The sequence below is a fragment of the Nyctereutes procyonoides genome, unplaced genomic scaffold (genome assembly GCF_905146905.1).
Source record: "Nyctereutes procyonoides isolate TBG_1078 unplaced genomic scaffold, NYPRO_anot_genome, whole genome shotgun sequence".
Taxonomy (NCBI): domain Eukaryota; kingdom Metazoa; phylum Chordata; class Mammalia; order Carnivora; family Canidae; genus Nyctereutes; species Nyctereutes procyonoides.
Genome location: NW_026575132.1, coordinates 10574373 through 10589420, shown reverse-complemented (window position 1 = coordinate 10589420; position 15048 = coordinate 10574373).

The following is a 15048-nucleotide window of genomic DNA, read 5'->3' as shown; positions in this document are numbered from 1 at the left end:
GATTATTTGTTTCTTTTGGGAGGATGAGCTGTATAAATTCTTCATATATTTTGGATATTAATGCTTTATTAGATATATAATTTGTAAATATCTTCTCACATTCAATAGGCTGTTTTTGTTTTGCTGATGGTTTCCTTTGCTATTCAAAACTTTGTATTTTGGTATAGTCCCAATAGTTTAATTTTTTTCCCTAGCCATAGTAGACATACTAGAAAAATGTTTCTATAGCTGATGTCAAAGAAATTATTGCGTATGTTTTCTTCCAGGAATTTGGTTTCAGTTCTTACAGTTAGGTAATTAATCCATTTTGAGTTTTTTGTACAGTGTAAGAAAGTGGACCAGTTTCATTCTTTTACATATAGCTTTCCAGTTCCCCGACCCCATTTGTTGAATAAATTTTTTATCTCATCAAATATTCTTGCCTCCTTTGTTATAGATTAGTTGACCTTAAAAGCATGGGTTTATTTCTGGGCCCTCTATTCTGTTCCATTGATCCTTTTTTTTTTCTTTCAAAACTTATTTTTTTAATTTATTTATGATAGTCACAGAGAGAGAGAGAGAGAGAGAGAGAGAGAGAGAGAGAGAGAGAGAGAGAGGCAGAGACATAGGCAGAGGGAGAAGCAGGCTCCATGCACCGGGAGCCCGACGTGGGATTTGATCCCAGGTCTCCAGGATCGTGCCCTGGGCCAAAGGCAGGTTCCAAACCGCTGCACCACCCAGGGATCCCATCTTTCAAAATTTAAATTCAAGTTCATTCACATATAGTGTAGTATTTGTTTCAGGGGTAGAATTTAGTGACTCATCAGTTAATATAACACCCAGTGCTCATTACATCAAGTGCCCTCTTTAATGCCTGACACTCAATTACCCCACCTCTCACCCCTACGTTTAAGTCTTTTCTGGTTTGCCTCCCTCTCTGTCTTTATCTTGTTTTTACTCCCCTTCCTCTATGTTCATCTGTTTTGATGGAATTCCACATATGAGTGAAACCATATGGTATTTGTCTTTCTTGGACTCATTTCACTTAGCATAATACATTCTGGTTGCATCCATGTCATTGCAAATGGCAAGATTCCATTCTTTTTGATAGCTGAACAATATTCTAGTGTGTGTGTGTGTGTGTGTGTGTGTGTGTGTGTGTGTGTGTAACATTTGGGCTATTTCCATGTTTTGGCTCTCACTGGTATATATGTCTGTTTTGTGGCCATACTGTTTTGGTTATTACAGTTTTGTAGTATACCTTGAAATCTGGGTTTGTGATACCTCCTGTTTTGTTTTTATTTTTTCAAGATTGCCTTGGCTATACAAGGTCTTCTCTGGTTCCATATAAATTTTAGGATTATTTGTTGTAGTTTTGTGATAGGTATTTTGATAGGATTTGCATTAAATCTGTAGATTGCATTGGATAGTATGAGCATTTAAACAATATTGGTTCTCCCAGTCAATGAACAAGGAATATCTTTCAATTTGTTTATGTCATCTTCAGTTTCTTTCATTGATGTTTTATAGTTTTCAGAGTAGAGATCTTTCATCTCCTTGGTTAAATATATTTCTAGGTATTTGGTTCTTTTTGGTGCACTTGTAAGTGAAATTGTTTCCTTAATTTTTATTTTTGCTATTTCATTATTAGTGTATAGAGATGTAACTGATTTCTGATATTAATTTTGTATCTTGCAATCTTACTGAATTCATTAGTCTGTTTTAGCAGTTTTTTTGTGGAGTCTTTAGGGTTTTCTATATATAGAAAAGAGTGAAAGTATTACTTCTATCCCAATTTGGATGCCTTTATTTCTTATTGTTGTGTGGTTGCTGTGGCCAGGATATCCAGTACTGTGTTGAATAAAAGTGATGAGAATGGACATCCTTATCTAGTTCCTGACCTTAAAGGGAAAGTTCTCAGCGTTAAGTATGATATTAGCTGTGGGTTTTTCATATATGGCCCTTATTATGTTGAAATATGTTTCTCTAAGCTTGATTCATTGACAATTTTTATGATTGGATGTTGTAGTTTTTCAAATGCTTTTTCTGCATGTATTGAAGTGATCATATGTTTTTTTTCTTTTTTAGATTTTTTTTATTTATTCATGATAGAGAGAGAGAGAGAGAGAGAGAGAGAGAGAGAGAGAGAGAGAGAGAGAGGTGGGGGGCAGACACACAGGCAGAGGGAGAAGCAGGCTCCATGCAGGGAACCCGACCCGGGACTCGATCCCGGGACTCCAAGACCGTGCCCCGGGCCAAAGGCAGGTGCTAAACCGCTGAGCCACCAGGGATCCCCAGATCATGTGGTTTTTATCCTTTTTCTTGTTAATGTGATGTGTCATGTTGATTAATTTTCAAATTTTGAACCACCTTTGTGTCCCAGAAATAAATCCCATTTGATTGTGGTGAATGATTTTTTAAAATGTATTATTGTATTCCATTTGCTAATATTTTGCTGAGGATTTTTATATCTATGGTTATCAGAGAAATAGGGTTTTGGGTTTTTTTCCATACAGTCTTTTTTAATTTTATAAATTAATTTTATTGGTGTTCAATTTACCAACATACAGAATAACACCCAGTGCTCATCCCGTCAAGTGTACCCCTCAGTGCCCGTCACCCATTCACCCCCACCCCCCGCCCTCCTCCCCCTCCACCACCCCTAGTTCATTTCCCAGAGTTAGAAGTCTTTATGTTCTGTCTCCCTTTCTGATATTTCTCACACATTTCTTCTCCCTTCCCTTATATTCCCTTTCACTATTATTCATATTCCCCAAATGAATGAGAACATACACTGTTTGTCCTTCTCCGGTTACTGTGGCCAAGTTCAAAAAGGGTGTTGCCTGAGTTCTCCTCTGGGATTTTGATGGAATCTTGTCTCACATTTAGATCTTTCATCTATTTTGAGTTTATCTTTGTGTATGGTGCAAGAGAGTGGTCCAGTTTCATTCTTCTGCATGTGGATGTCCAATTTTCCCAGCACCATTTATTGAAGAGACTGTCTTTCTTCCAGTGAATCGTCTTTCCTCCTTTATCGTATATTAGTTGACCATAAAGTTCAGGGTCCACTTCTGGGTTCTCTGTTCTGTTCCATTGATCTATGTGTCTGTTTTTGTGCCAGTACCACACTGTCTTGATGAACAGAACTTTGTAGTACAACCTGAAATCTGGCATTGTGATGCCCCCAGATATGATTTTCTTTTTTAAAATTCCCCTGGCTGTTTGGGGTCTTTTCTGATTCCACACAAATCTTAAAATAATTTGTTCTAAGTCTCTGAAGAAAGTCCATGGTATTTTGATAGGGATTGCATTAAACGTGTAAATTGCCCTGGGTAACATTGACATTTTCACAATATTAATTCTGCCAATCCATGAGCATGGAATATTTTTCCATCTCTTTGTGTCTTCCTCAATTTCTTTCAGAAGTGTTCTATAGTTTTTAGGGTATATTTTGAGAACCATTTGAATGGTAAATGGTTCTCCAACCTTTTATTTTCAGGTTGTAGGTGTCCTTCTGTCTAAAATGAGTCTCTTGTAGACAGCAAATAGATAGGTCCTGCTTTTTTATCCAGTCTGAAACCCTGCGCCTTTTGATGGGGTCATTAAGCCCATTCACGTTCAGAGTTACTATTGACAGATATGAGTTTAGTGTCATCATGATATCTATTTAGTCCTTGTTTTTGTGGATTGTTCCACTGAACTTCTTCTTAAAGGGGAGTTTTAAGAGTCCCCCTTAAAATTTCTTGCAGAGCTGGTTTGGAGGTCACATATTCTTTCAGTTCCTGCCTGTCTTGGAAGCTCTTTATCTCTCCTTCCATTTTGAATGAGAGCCTTGCTGGATAAAGTATTCTTGGTTGCATGTTCTTCTCATTTAGGACCCTGAATACATCCTGCCAGCCCTTTCTGGCCTGCCACGTCTCTGTGGAGAGGTCTGCTGTTACCCTAATATTCCTCCCCATGAAAGTCAGGGACTTCTTGTCTCTTGCTGCTTTAAGGATCTTCTCTTTATCTTTGGAATTTGCAAGCTTCACTATTAAATGTCGAGGTGTTGAACGGTTTTTATTGATTTTAGGGGGGGATCTCTCTATTTCCTGGATCTGAATGCCTGTTTCCCTTCCCAGATTGGGAAAGTTTTCAGCTAGGATTTGTTCAAATACATATTCTGGCCCTCTGTCCCTTTCGGCGCCCTCGGGAACCCCAATTAAGCGTAGGTTTTTCTTCCTTAGGTTGTCATTTATTTCCCTTAATCTGTCTTCATGGTCCCTTAATTGATTGTCTCTTTTTTCCTCAGTTTCCCTCTTTGCCATTAACTTGTCTTCTATGTCACTCACTCGTTCTTCCACCTTGTTAACCCTCGTCGTTAGGACTTCTAGTTTGGATTGCATCTCATTCAATTGATTTTTAATTTCTGCCTGATCGGATCTAAATTCTGCAGTCATGAAGTCTCGTGAGTCCTTAATGCTTTTTTCTAGAGCCACCAGTAGCTGTAGAATAGTGCTTCTGAATTGGCTTTCTGACATTGAAGTGTAATCCAGATTTTGTAACTCTGTGGGAGAGAGGGCTGTTTCTGATTCTTTCTTTTGAGGTGAGGTTTTCCTTCTAGTCATTTTGCTCAGTGCAGAGTGGCCAAAAACAAGTTGTATTGGAACACGGGGGAGTATCACTGGTCCGTCTAGCTGGTCTTCTGGGGGAGGGGCCTGCTGTGCTGATTTTCAGGTGTTAGCACTTGGGGGAGCTGCTCTGCCCCTGCCTGCTGCCGGGCTCAGCGGGGGTTGTTTACCCCGTGGGGCCCCAGGAGGAACAGCCGCAGTTGCTATGGCAACTCTGGAAGCCTGGATTTAGCCTCCGCAGGAACTACGGGGCTCGGGGCTCTCGGTTCTCCGTCTGCAGGGCCTGGAGGCTCCGGGGCGGGGCCGCTGATCTGCTCAGCTCGGGGCAGGAGCGTCCTTGCTGTCCTGGGCCCTCCCGGCCTCTGCCTGTCCCAGGGGGAGGCCAGATCCTGGGCTGTGTCCCGGCGCCCTGTGCTCCGGGGCCTGCGCTGTTGGATTTGCGCTCCCGCCCTGCAGCTCCCTCCCTGGAGCCGCTCCCGAGCCCCTCCGAGCTGCTCTGGTCCCGCCGTGCGCGCTGTAGCCCTTAGGGAGCTCGGCGCACTCTCCTGCGCTCGCAGGTGTCGGTTAGTGTCCCCGGGAGCCCGAGGGCATCCCCGCTCTCCTGGGTCCTGCTCTAACTCCCTGCGAGCCCCTTTCCGCCCGGGAAGGTTGGTGCAGCTCCTGCTTCTCCGGGACGGGGCTCTCCTGTCCTGGGGACACTCGCCCCGGCCCTAGCCCGGCTCCTCGCGGGGCCCCTCCCCCTCGGAGGCCTTTTGTTCCTTTATTTCTTTTTCCCCCGTCTTCCTACCTTGATAGAAGCGCGAACTCTTCTCACTGTAGCATTCCAGCTGGTCTCTCTTTACATCTCAGGCCGAATTCGTAGATTTTCAGGATGGTTTGAAGGTTATCTAGGTAATTTGGTGGGGACAGGTGATTTGGGGACCCTGCTCTTCCGCCATCTTGCCCCTCCCCCCCTCCATACAGTCTTTATCTGGTTTTGGTATCAGGGTGATGTTGGCCTCATAGAATGAATTTGGAAGTTTTCCTTGCTCTTTTTTTTTTTTTTTGAATAGTTTAAGAATAGATTTTAACTTTTCTTTAAATGTTTGGTAGAATTCCCTGTGAAGCCATCTGGTCCTTGTCTTTTGTTTGTTAAGAGGTTTTTGATTAGTGATTCAATTTCATTGCTAGTAATTACAGTGTTCAGATTTTCTATAGCTTCCCAATACAGTTTTGTAAATTTATATGGTTCTACGACTTTGTTTCTTCTAGGTTGTCCAATTTGTTGGCATATAATTTTTCATAATATTGTCTTATAATCCTTTGTATTTCTGTACTGTTGGTTTTTTTTAAGATTTTATTTATTCATTTATGAGAGAGAGAGAGAGAGAGAGAGAGAGAGAGAGATGCAGAGATACAGGCAGAGGGAGAAGCAGACTCCATGCAGGGAGCCTGATGCAGGACTCGATCCTGGGACTTCAGGATCATGTCCTGGGCCGAAGGCAGGCGCCAAACCACTGAACCACCCAGGGATCCCCTGTACTGTTGGTTGTTATTTCTCCTCCTTCATTTCTGATTCTGAGTTCTTTCTCTGTCTCTTTTTCTTTTGACAAGTCTGGCTAAAGGTTATCATTTTTTTTGACTTTATGAAGAACCAGCACCTGGTTTCATCAACCTATTGTATTGGTTTCTTTTTTATTTTTATTTCATTTATTTTTATTCTAATCTTGATTATTTTTTTCCTTCCAGTAGCTTCTGCTTTTGTTTGTTCTTCCTTTTCTAAGTCCTTTAGGTATAAGGCTAGGTTGTTTGGGATTTTTCTTACATCTTCAGGTAGGCCTATATTGCAATAGCCTTCTCTTTTAGAATGCCTTTTGCTGTATCCCAAAGATTTTGAACCATTGTTTTCATTTGTCTCCATGTATATATTCATTTCCTCTTTGATTTCTTTGTTGACTCATTCATTGCTTAGTAGCATGTTAATTAACCTCCAAGTATTTGTGTTCTTTCCAGATTTTTTTCTTGTGGTTGATTTCTACTTTCATAGCATTGTTGTCAGACGTATGATATGTGATTTCAGTCTTTTAGTCTTTTAAAATATGTTCAGACTGTGGCCTAATGTGATCTATTCTGGAGACTGTTCCATATGCACTTGCAAAAGAATGTCTTAGGATGAAATGTTCTGAATGTATCTGTTAGATCCATCTCATCCAATGTGTCATTCAACTCAGTTGATTTCTTGTTTTCTGTTTGGATGATCTCTCCATTGCTTAAATGGGATGTTTTAGTCCCCTACTATTATTGTATTACTGTCTATTTCTTCCTTTATGTCTGTTAATAGTTGCTTTATGTATTTGGGTGCTCCTATGTTGGGTACACAAACATTTATAATCCTATCTTCTTGTTGGATTGTTCTCTTTATGATTATGTAATGTTCTTCTTTCTTGTTACAGTCTTTTTAAAGTCTGTTCTGTCTGATATAATATTGTGACCCCAGCTTTCTTTTCACTTCCATTTGCGTGATAAATGTTTTCCACCTCTTCATTTTCAATCTGCATATGTCTTTAGCTCTGAAATGATCTCTTGTAGATAGGAGCACAAGATGGATCTTTTTTTAATCCAGTCACTCTGTGTTTTGATTGCAGCATTTGGCCCATTTACTTTCAAAGTAATTATTGTCATTTTGTTACTTGTTTTATGATTGTTTTTTGTAGTTCTGTCTTCTTTTGCTCTCTTTTTCAGTTTGATGGCTTTCTTTGTGATAAGCTTGGGTTTCTTTTTATTTTTTTGCTTATCTATTATAGGTTTTTGATTTGTGGTTACCAGTAGGTTTATATTTAATATCCTATTCATATAGCAGTCTATATTAAGTTGATAGTCACTTAAGTTTGAACCCCTACTAAAAGCACTAAATGTTTACTCCCCTTATGCATTTTTTTTAATTTTTATTTATTTATTTATGATAGTCACAGAGAGAGAGAGAGAGAGAGGCAGAGACATAGGCAGAGGGAGAAGCAGGCTCCATGCACCGGGAGCCCGACGTGGGATTGGATCCTGGGTCTCCAGGATCGCGCCCTGGGCCAAAGGCAGGCGCCAAACCGCTGCGCCACCCAGGGATCCTCATGCATGTTTTATATATATGGTGGAATATATTACATCCTTTTATTTTGTGAATCCCTTGACCAGTTTTTATGGATGTAATATTACTGCTTTTGTGCTTTAATCTCTGTATTTTTAAAATTTTTATTCCAGTATAGTTAATGTGCAGTGGTATTTTCATTTCAGGTATACAATATAGTGATTCAACAATTCCATATATTATTTAGTGTTCATCAAGATCAGTGTACTCCTATTCCCCTTCACCTTTTTCACTCCTCTTCCCACCCACCTCCTCCCACTACTTCCCCTTTGGTATTTGTCTTTCTTTTCTATAGTTGAAAGATTGTTTTTCGTTTGTCTTGTTCTATTTTTCCCCTTTGTTGTTTCTTAAAGGACACATATGAGTGAAATTATATGGTATTGTCTTTCTCTGACTGGCTTATTTTGCTTAGCATTATATTCTCTAGCTTCATCCATGTTATTGCAAATGACATGATTTCATTCTTTTTTATGGCTGAATACTATTGTTTTTATTTACTATACCTTCTTTATCCATTCATCTATTAGTGGACACTTGAGCTGTTTCCATAATTTAGCTACTGTAAACACTACTATAATAAACATAGGAGTGTATGTATCCCTTTGAATTAGTGTTTTTGTATTCTTTGATTAAACTACCTAGAATTATGATTGATATTGCATTCTACTTTAATTTTTTGAGGAACTTCTGTACTGCCTTCCACAGTGGCTACACTGGTTTGCATTCCCACCAATGGTGTACTAGAGTTCCTATTTGTTCATGTCCTCGCCAACACTTATTATTTCTTGTTTTTTATTTTAGTCATTCTGATAGGTGTGAGGTGACATCTCATTGTGGTTTTGATTTGCATTTCCTTGATGATGAGTGATGTTGAGCATCTTTTCATGTATCTGTTGGCCCTTTGGATGTTTTCCTTAAAGAAATGTCTGTTCATATCTTCTGTCCATTTTTAGTTAGATTATTGGTTTTGAGATATGTTGTATCAGTTCTCTATATATTTTATTTTTTTAAAGATAGATTATTTATTTATTTATTTATTTATTTATTTATTTATGATAGAGAGAGAGAGAGAGAGAGAGAGAGAGAGAGAGACAGGCAGAGACACAGGAGGAGGGAGACGCAGGCTCCATGCAGGGAGCCCGACATGGGACTCAATCCCAGGACTCCAGGATCGCACCCTGGGCCAAAGGCAGGTGCCAAACTGCTGAGCCACCCAGGGATCCCCAGTTCTCTATATATTTTAGACACTAACCCTTTATTGCCTGTGTCATTTTTAAATACCTTCTCCCATTCATTGTTATTTTTTAATTTTGTTGATTGTTCCCTTTGCTGTGCAGAGCTTTTTAGTTTGGTGTAGTCCAAATAGTTTATTTTTTGCTTTTATCTTCCTTGCCTCAGGAGACATATCTAGAAAGATTTTGTTATTGCAACGTCAGGGAAATTACTGCCTGTGCTCCCTTCTAAAATTTTTATGTTTTCAGGTCTCAGATTTAGGTGTTTAATCCATTTTGAGTTTACTTTTGTGTATGGTGTAAGAAAGTGGTCCAGTTTCATTGTTTACATGTAGCTGTCCAGTTTCCCCAACACTATTTCTTGTAGAGACTATCATTCTCCCATTGCATATCCTTCCTCCATTGTCAAAGATTAACTGACCATATAATCATGAGTTTATTTCTGGACTATTTTGTTCCATTGATCTGTGTGTCTATTTTTGTGCTAGTACCATGTGTTCTGATATCCCCAGTTTTGTTGTTCTTTTTCAAGATTGTGTTGGTTATTTAGGGTCTTTTGTGGTTCCATACAAATTTGAGGATTGTTTGTTCTAGTTCTATGAAAATTGTTGTTGGTATTTTGAAAGGCATTACATCTGTAAATTGCTATGGATAGTATAAATATTTTAATGTTTGTTCTTTCAATCCATGAACACAGAATATCTTTCCATTTCTTTGTGTTATTTTCAATTTCTTTCCTCAGCGTATATAGTTTTAAGAGTACAGTCTTTTACCTCCTTGGTTAAGTTTATTTCTAGATATTTTATTTTTGGTGTAATTGTAAATGGCATTGTTTTCTTAATGTCTCTTTCTGGTGTTTCATTATTCGTGTATAGAAATAAACAGATTTATGTACATTGATTTTGTATCCTGCAACCTTACTAAATTCATCTGTTCTAGTAGTTTTTAATGGAATTTTAAGGTTTTCTATATTTATATAGTATGTCATCTCAAAATAGTTTGACTTCTTTACCAATTTGGATGCCTTTTATTTCTTTTTATTGTCTGATTGCTGTGGCTAGGATTTCCAGTACTGTGTTGAATAAAAGTGGTGAGAGTGCTCAAGACCTTAAAAGAAAAGCTGTCAGTTTTTGGCCATTGAGTATATTAGCTGAGAGTTTTTCATATAAGGCCTTTATTATGTTGAGATATGCTCCCTCTAAACTTAAATGTTGAGGGTTGTTATCATGAATGGATTTTGTACTTTGTCAAATCCTTTTTATAAATCAATTGAAATAATCATATGGGTTTTATCCTTGTTCTTATGGATGTGATATATCATATTGATTTGCAAATATTGAACCAACCTTGCATCCCAGGAATAAATTCCACTTGATTGTGGTGAATGATTTTTTAAATATATTGTTGGATTTGGTTTGCTAATACTTGTTGAGAATTTTTGCATACATTAGGGAAATTGGGTTTGGGCTTTTTTTTTTTGAGTCTTTATCTGATTTTGGTATCAGGGTAATGCTGGTCTCATAGAATGAATTTGTAAGTTTTCCTTGCTCTTATTTTTTTAGAATAGTTTAAGAAGAATAGATATTAACTATTTTCTTTAAATGTTTGGTAGAATTCCCCTGTAAAGCCATCTAGTTATTTTGTTTTTTGGGAATTTTTTGATTACTGATTTAATGTCATTGCTGGTAATCTCACTGTTCAAATTTTCTATTTCTTCCTGGTTCTGTTTTGGTGTAGGTTATGTTTCTAGAAATTTATCCATTTCTTCTAGGTTATCCAGTTTGTTTGCATACATTTTTTTCAGAATATTCTCTTACAATCCTTTGTAATTCTCTGGTGGTGGTATTTCTTCTCTTTTGTTTGATTTTGTTTGCATTATCTCTCTTTTTATGTCTGACTAGAGGCTTAACAATTTTGTTGACTTTTCAAAAAAAACAGCTGTTTTGTTGATCTATTGTTGATCATTTATTTCTGCTTCAATCTTTAGCATTTTCTTCCTCTGCTGGATTTGGGTTTTGTTTTTCCTTCTTTTTCTACTTCCTTTAGGTATAAGGTTAGGTTGAGATTTTTCTTGCTTTATGAGGTAGCCTTGTATTGCTATAAACTTCCCTCTTAGACTGCTATTGTTGCATCACAAAGAATTTGGAACATTGAGTTTTCATTTTCATTTGTCTCCATGTATTTTTTATTAACTCTTAAATTTCTTTGTTGATCTATGCATTGTTTAATAGCATGTTATTTAAACTCCATATATTTGTGCTCTTTCCAGATGTTTTCTTGTGGTTGATTTCTAATTTCATTGCATTGTGGTTCAAGAAGATGCATGATATAACTGATCTTTTTGAAATTGTTGAGACTTGTTTTGTGACTTTATATGTGATCTCTTCTAGAGAATATCGCATGTGCACTTAGAAAGAATGTGTATTATGTTGTTTTAGGATAAAATGTTCTGAATGTATCTATTAAGTTATCTGGCTTAGTGTGTCATTCAAAGCCAAGGTTTCCTTATTGATTTCCTGTTGAGGTGATCTGTCCATTGATGTAAAAATGTGTTAAAGTCCCTACTACTATTGTATTGCTGTCAGTTCCTTTATATTTGTTATTAACTGTTTCATGTGTTTTGGTGCTCCCATGCTATTTGCAAAAATATTTACAATTGTATATCTTCTTGTTGAATTGTCCCCTTAATGATTATTTAGTGGCCTTTACCTCTTGTTAGTCTTTGGGGTCAATTTTGTCTAAGTATTGGTACCTTAGCTTTCTTTTCCTATCCATTTGCATGATAAATGTTTCTCCATCCTCTTTCAATCTGCATGTGTCTTTAGGTATGAAGTGATTCTCTTGTAGGCAGCATATAGATGGGTCTTGCCTTTTTATCTGTTCTGTCACCCTATGTCTTTTGATTGGAGTGCTTAGTCCATTTACATTAAAGTAATTATTGATATGCATTTATTGCCATTTTGTTTTGGTGGATCTTCTCCCATCCTTTGAGTCATTTTTCTGGGTTATACTGATGTGTTAGCTAGTTGTATCCATAGGATGAGGGGAGTTTAGGGCCCTTCTGCTCCACCATCTTTGCCAGAAGTCCTCTGTACTGGTCTTATAAGTGATTTATCTATTACCTTTATTATGTTTGTATGTACCTGTGGAGTTTTTTCCTTTTCTAATTTTCTTACTCCTGTTTATGGTTTTTTTCTTTCCACTGAAAGAAAGAATTCCTTTTAACACTTCTTATAAGCTGGTTTAGTGGTGAGAATTCCTTTAACTTTTGTTTGGGGAATTATTTCTCTCCTATTCTCAATGATAATATTGCAAGATAGAGTATTTTTGGGTTTTTTCTTTCAGCACTTTGAATATATCATTCCACTCCCCTGTGACCTGTGAAGTTTCAGCTGAAAAATCAGAAAGCTTTATGGAGTTTCCCTTGTATGTATTTTTTCTCTTGCTGCTTTTAAAATTCTCTATCACGACTTTTACTATTTTATTGTGTCTTGGTGTGGATCTCCTTGGGTTGATTTTATAGGGGGTTCACTGTACCTCCTAGGTTTGGATGTGTTTCCTTCCCTAGATTAGGTAATTTTTCAGCTATTCAAATAAATTTTCTTACCTTCTTTTGTCTTTCTTGTCCTTCTGGGATCCCTATAATGCAAATGTTATTATTATACTGGATGGTATTGCTGAATTCTGTTAATCTGTTTGCATTTTTTATGATTCTATTTTCTTTCTCCTATTCAGCTTTCCATTACTTTGCCTTCCAGCTGATTCATTTTTCTGCATCCTCTAGTCCACTATTTATTTCCTCTATTGTAATTTAATTTCAGTTTTTGAGTTAGTCTCTGATTGGTTTATATATATATACACACACACATACATACATGTATGTATAATGTATACATACATTATATATACATATATAAAATTTTCTGCTTGTTGAGGGTCTCATTGAGATCCTGATCTCTTTTCTCATGTCAATTGTCTTTTTGAGTATTACTTTGAATTCTGTATCTGGCATATTGCTTATCTCCATTTCATTTTGTTTTTTTGGTTGTGGTTTTGTCCTGTTCCTTCATTTGGGGCAGTCCTCTGTTTTTTCATTTTGTCTATCTGTTCTGTTTGGGGAACATCAGCTACATCTCCTGATCTTCAAGTAGTGGCCTTTTGAAGAAGGGGTCCTGTAGTGCAGTGTATGTCCTCCCATTCATTAGAACCAGGAACTTCCAGAATGTTTCTTCTGTGTTGCATGCACCTTACTGTCGTGATTCAGTCACTTTTGCCTTCAGTCCAGTCATTTGCAATGGCTCTCTGCCTGTTGTGGGCAGGGTTTGGGCCCCGTGCTATTAAGGGGCCAGTCTGGGGCTGTGTTGGGCATATAGTTGGGTTTGGACCAGATGCTTGCCCTCAGCCCATTTGCTGGGGTTAAGGGTCACACCAAATTGCAGGGTGTTTGGAGTTGTTCCCTATTAGTGGGTGGTGATGGCATTCAGATTAGATGTCTGGCCCCAGTTCACAGTTGGGGCTACAAACTGTTGTGTATGGTTATCTTCCCCTCTCCCCAGGGTAGGAGTAACTTTGGAGTGGCACTGGTTAGTGGGAGCTGCTTGTAGGATGTGACACTGCAGTAGTCATATTGGAGGGACTCTTCCCAACTGGGATAGATTGGATAGGGTGGATCCACAGAAGTGGGGCAGAGTGTGGTGTGTTAGCCAGCTAGGTGGAGTGTTCATGCTGTTTCCTGAAGGTGCCCAGCTATTTAGGCAGTGGAGAAGTGTTCCTTGCCAGCTCTTTCGTCTGGAACAAGTCTCCTAAAGATTCCTACCTCGCCAGTGCATGTTTTGAGATTAGTAGATAAATCTCTTTCCTATGTATCCAGGCACTTTCCAAACTGCTGCTTCTATGCTATATCTCAGCAGGATTGTTTGTTATGGTATACCTTAAAGGGTGGGGACTCAATTTCCTATCAGTCTCTTAGAGCTGAGCCCATTAATCTTTAAAGTCCCGGGAATTAAGCCCTACTGAGGGTTAAAACTCATTAAGCCCCACTGCTTTTCAAAGCCAGATGTTGTGGTAGCTCATATTCCCAGTGCAGGCCCCCTGTATCTGGGGTACCTGATGTGTGGGCTCTTTCTCTCCTCTTTGCCGGTGGCATCCTTTTGTGGTTAGTCTTGCCGAAGAGTTTGGGTACTGACTGCATTTCTGCCCCCTAACCTTTGCTTTGTGGCCTCCTCTACAATGAACTGTGGAAAGCCTGTTCTGCTAGTCTGGGTTGTTTTGGGAGTTAGTTGCACTGATGTGGCTGTTACCTAGATGTATCTATGGGACAAGCTGAGCATAGGATACTCCTATGCCACTGTCTTCCCAGGCTCCAATATGTTCTATTCCTTTTTTTTTTTTTTTTTTAAGATTTTATTTATTTGACAGAGGACAGGCACAGGGAGAGGCAAGAGCAGGCTCCCTACTGAGCAAGGAGCCCAAAGTGGGTCTCCATCCTAGGAGTCTGGGATCATGACCTGAGTCAAAGGCAGATGCTTAACCGACTGAGCCACCCAGGTGCCTCTATTCTATTATCAAGTACAATATTTATATCTTGTCAGACTTTGGTTTGCTCTTGAGAAAAGCTTCAATTTACAGAATACTGGTCAGTTTCAATTTTTCTACCACAAATCATGAACACTATGGGACTTCAACAGAATTGGAAAATGTATTCTTGATCATTCATTTAATGGTACAATCAAGGTAGTAGTTTTACTTATTTATTTTTTTTGAGACCAAGAATTTCTAGTAATCTTCAAGGTTGTCAGTATGTGTATCAATCAGAGTGTAATTAGGAAGGTAACTCTGGATCTTTCAGGTAGACTGGTTTCATCAGTGATGGAACTAAGATTAAGAAACCAAAAGGGAGTGTGAGGCAATCCAAAGATTAGCAAGAGCAGGAAGTGATACCAGCCCTCAGATGGAAGGGGTAGCAAGAGGTGGTGTTACTGGAGTCCCAAAAACAGAAGACAAAGATGATGCAGCTGCTGCCAGAGACCCCACCAGAAACAAGGAAGTGGGACAAAAGGTGAGAAATACCACATTTCTTCGTATACTCTGATCTTCCACTCATGCTTCC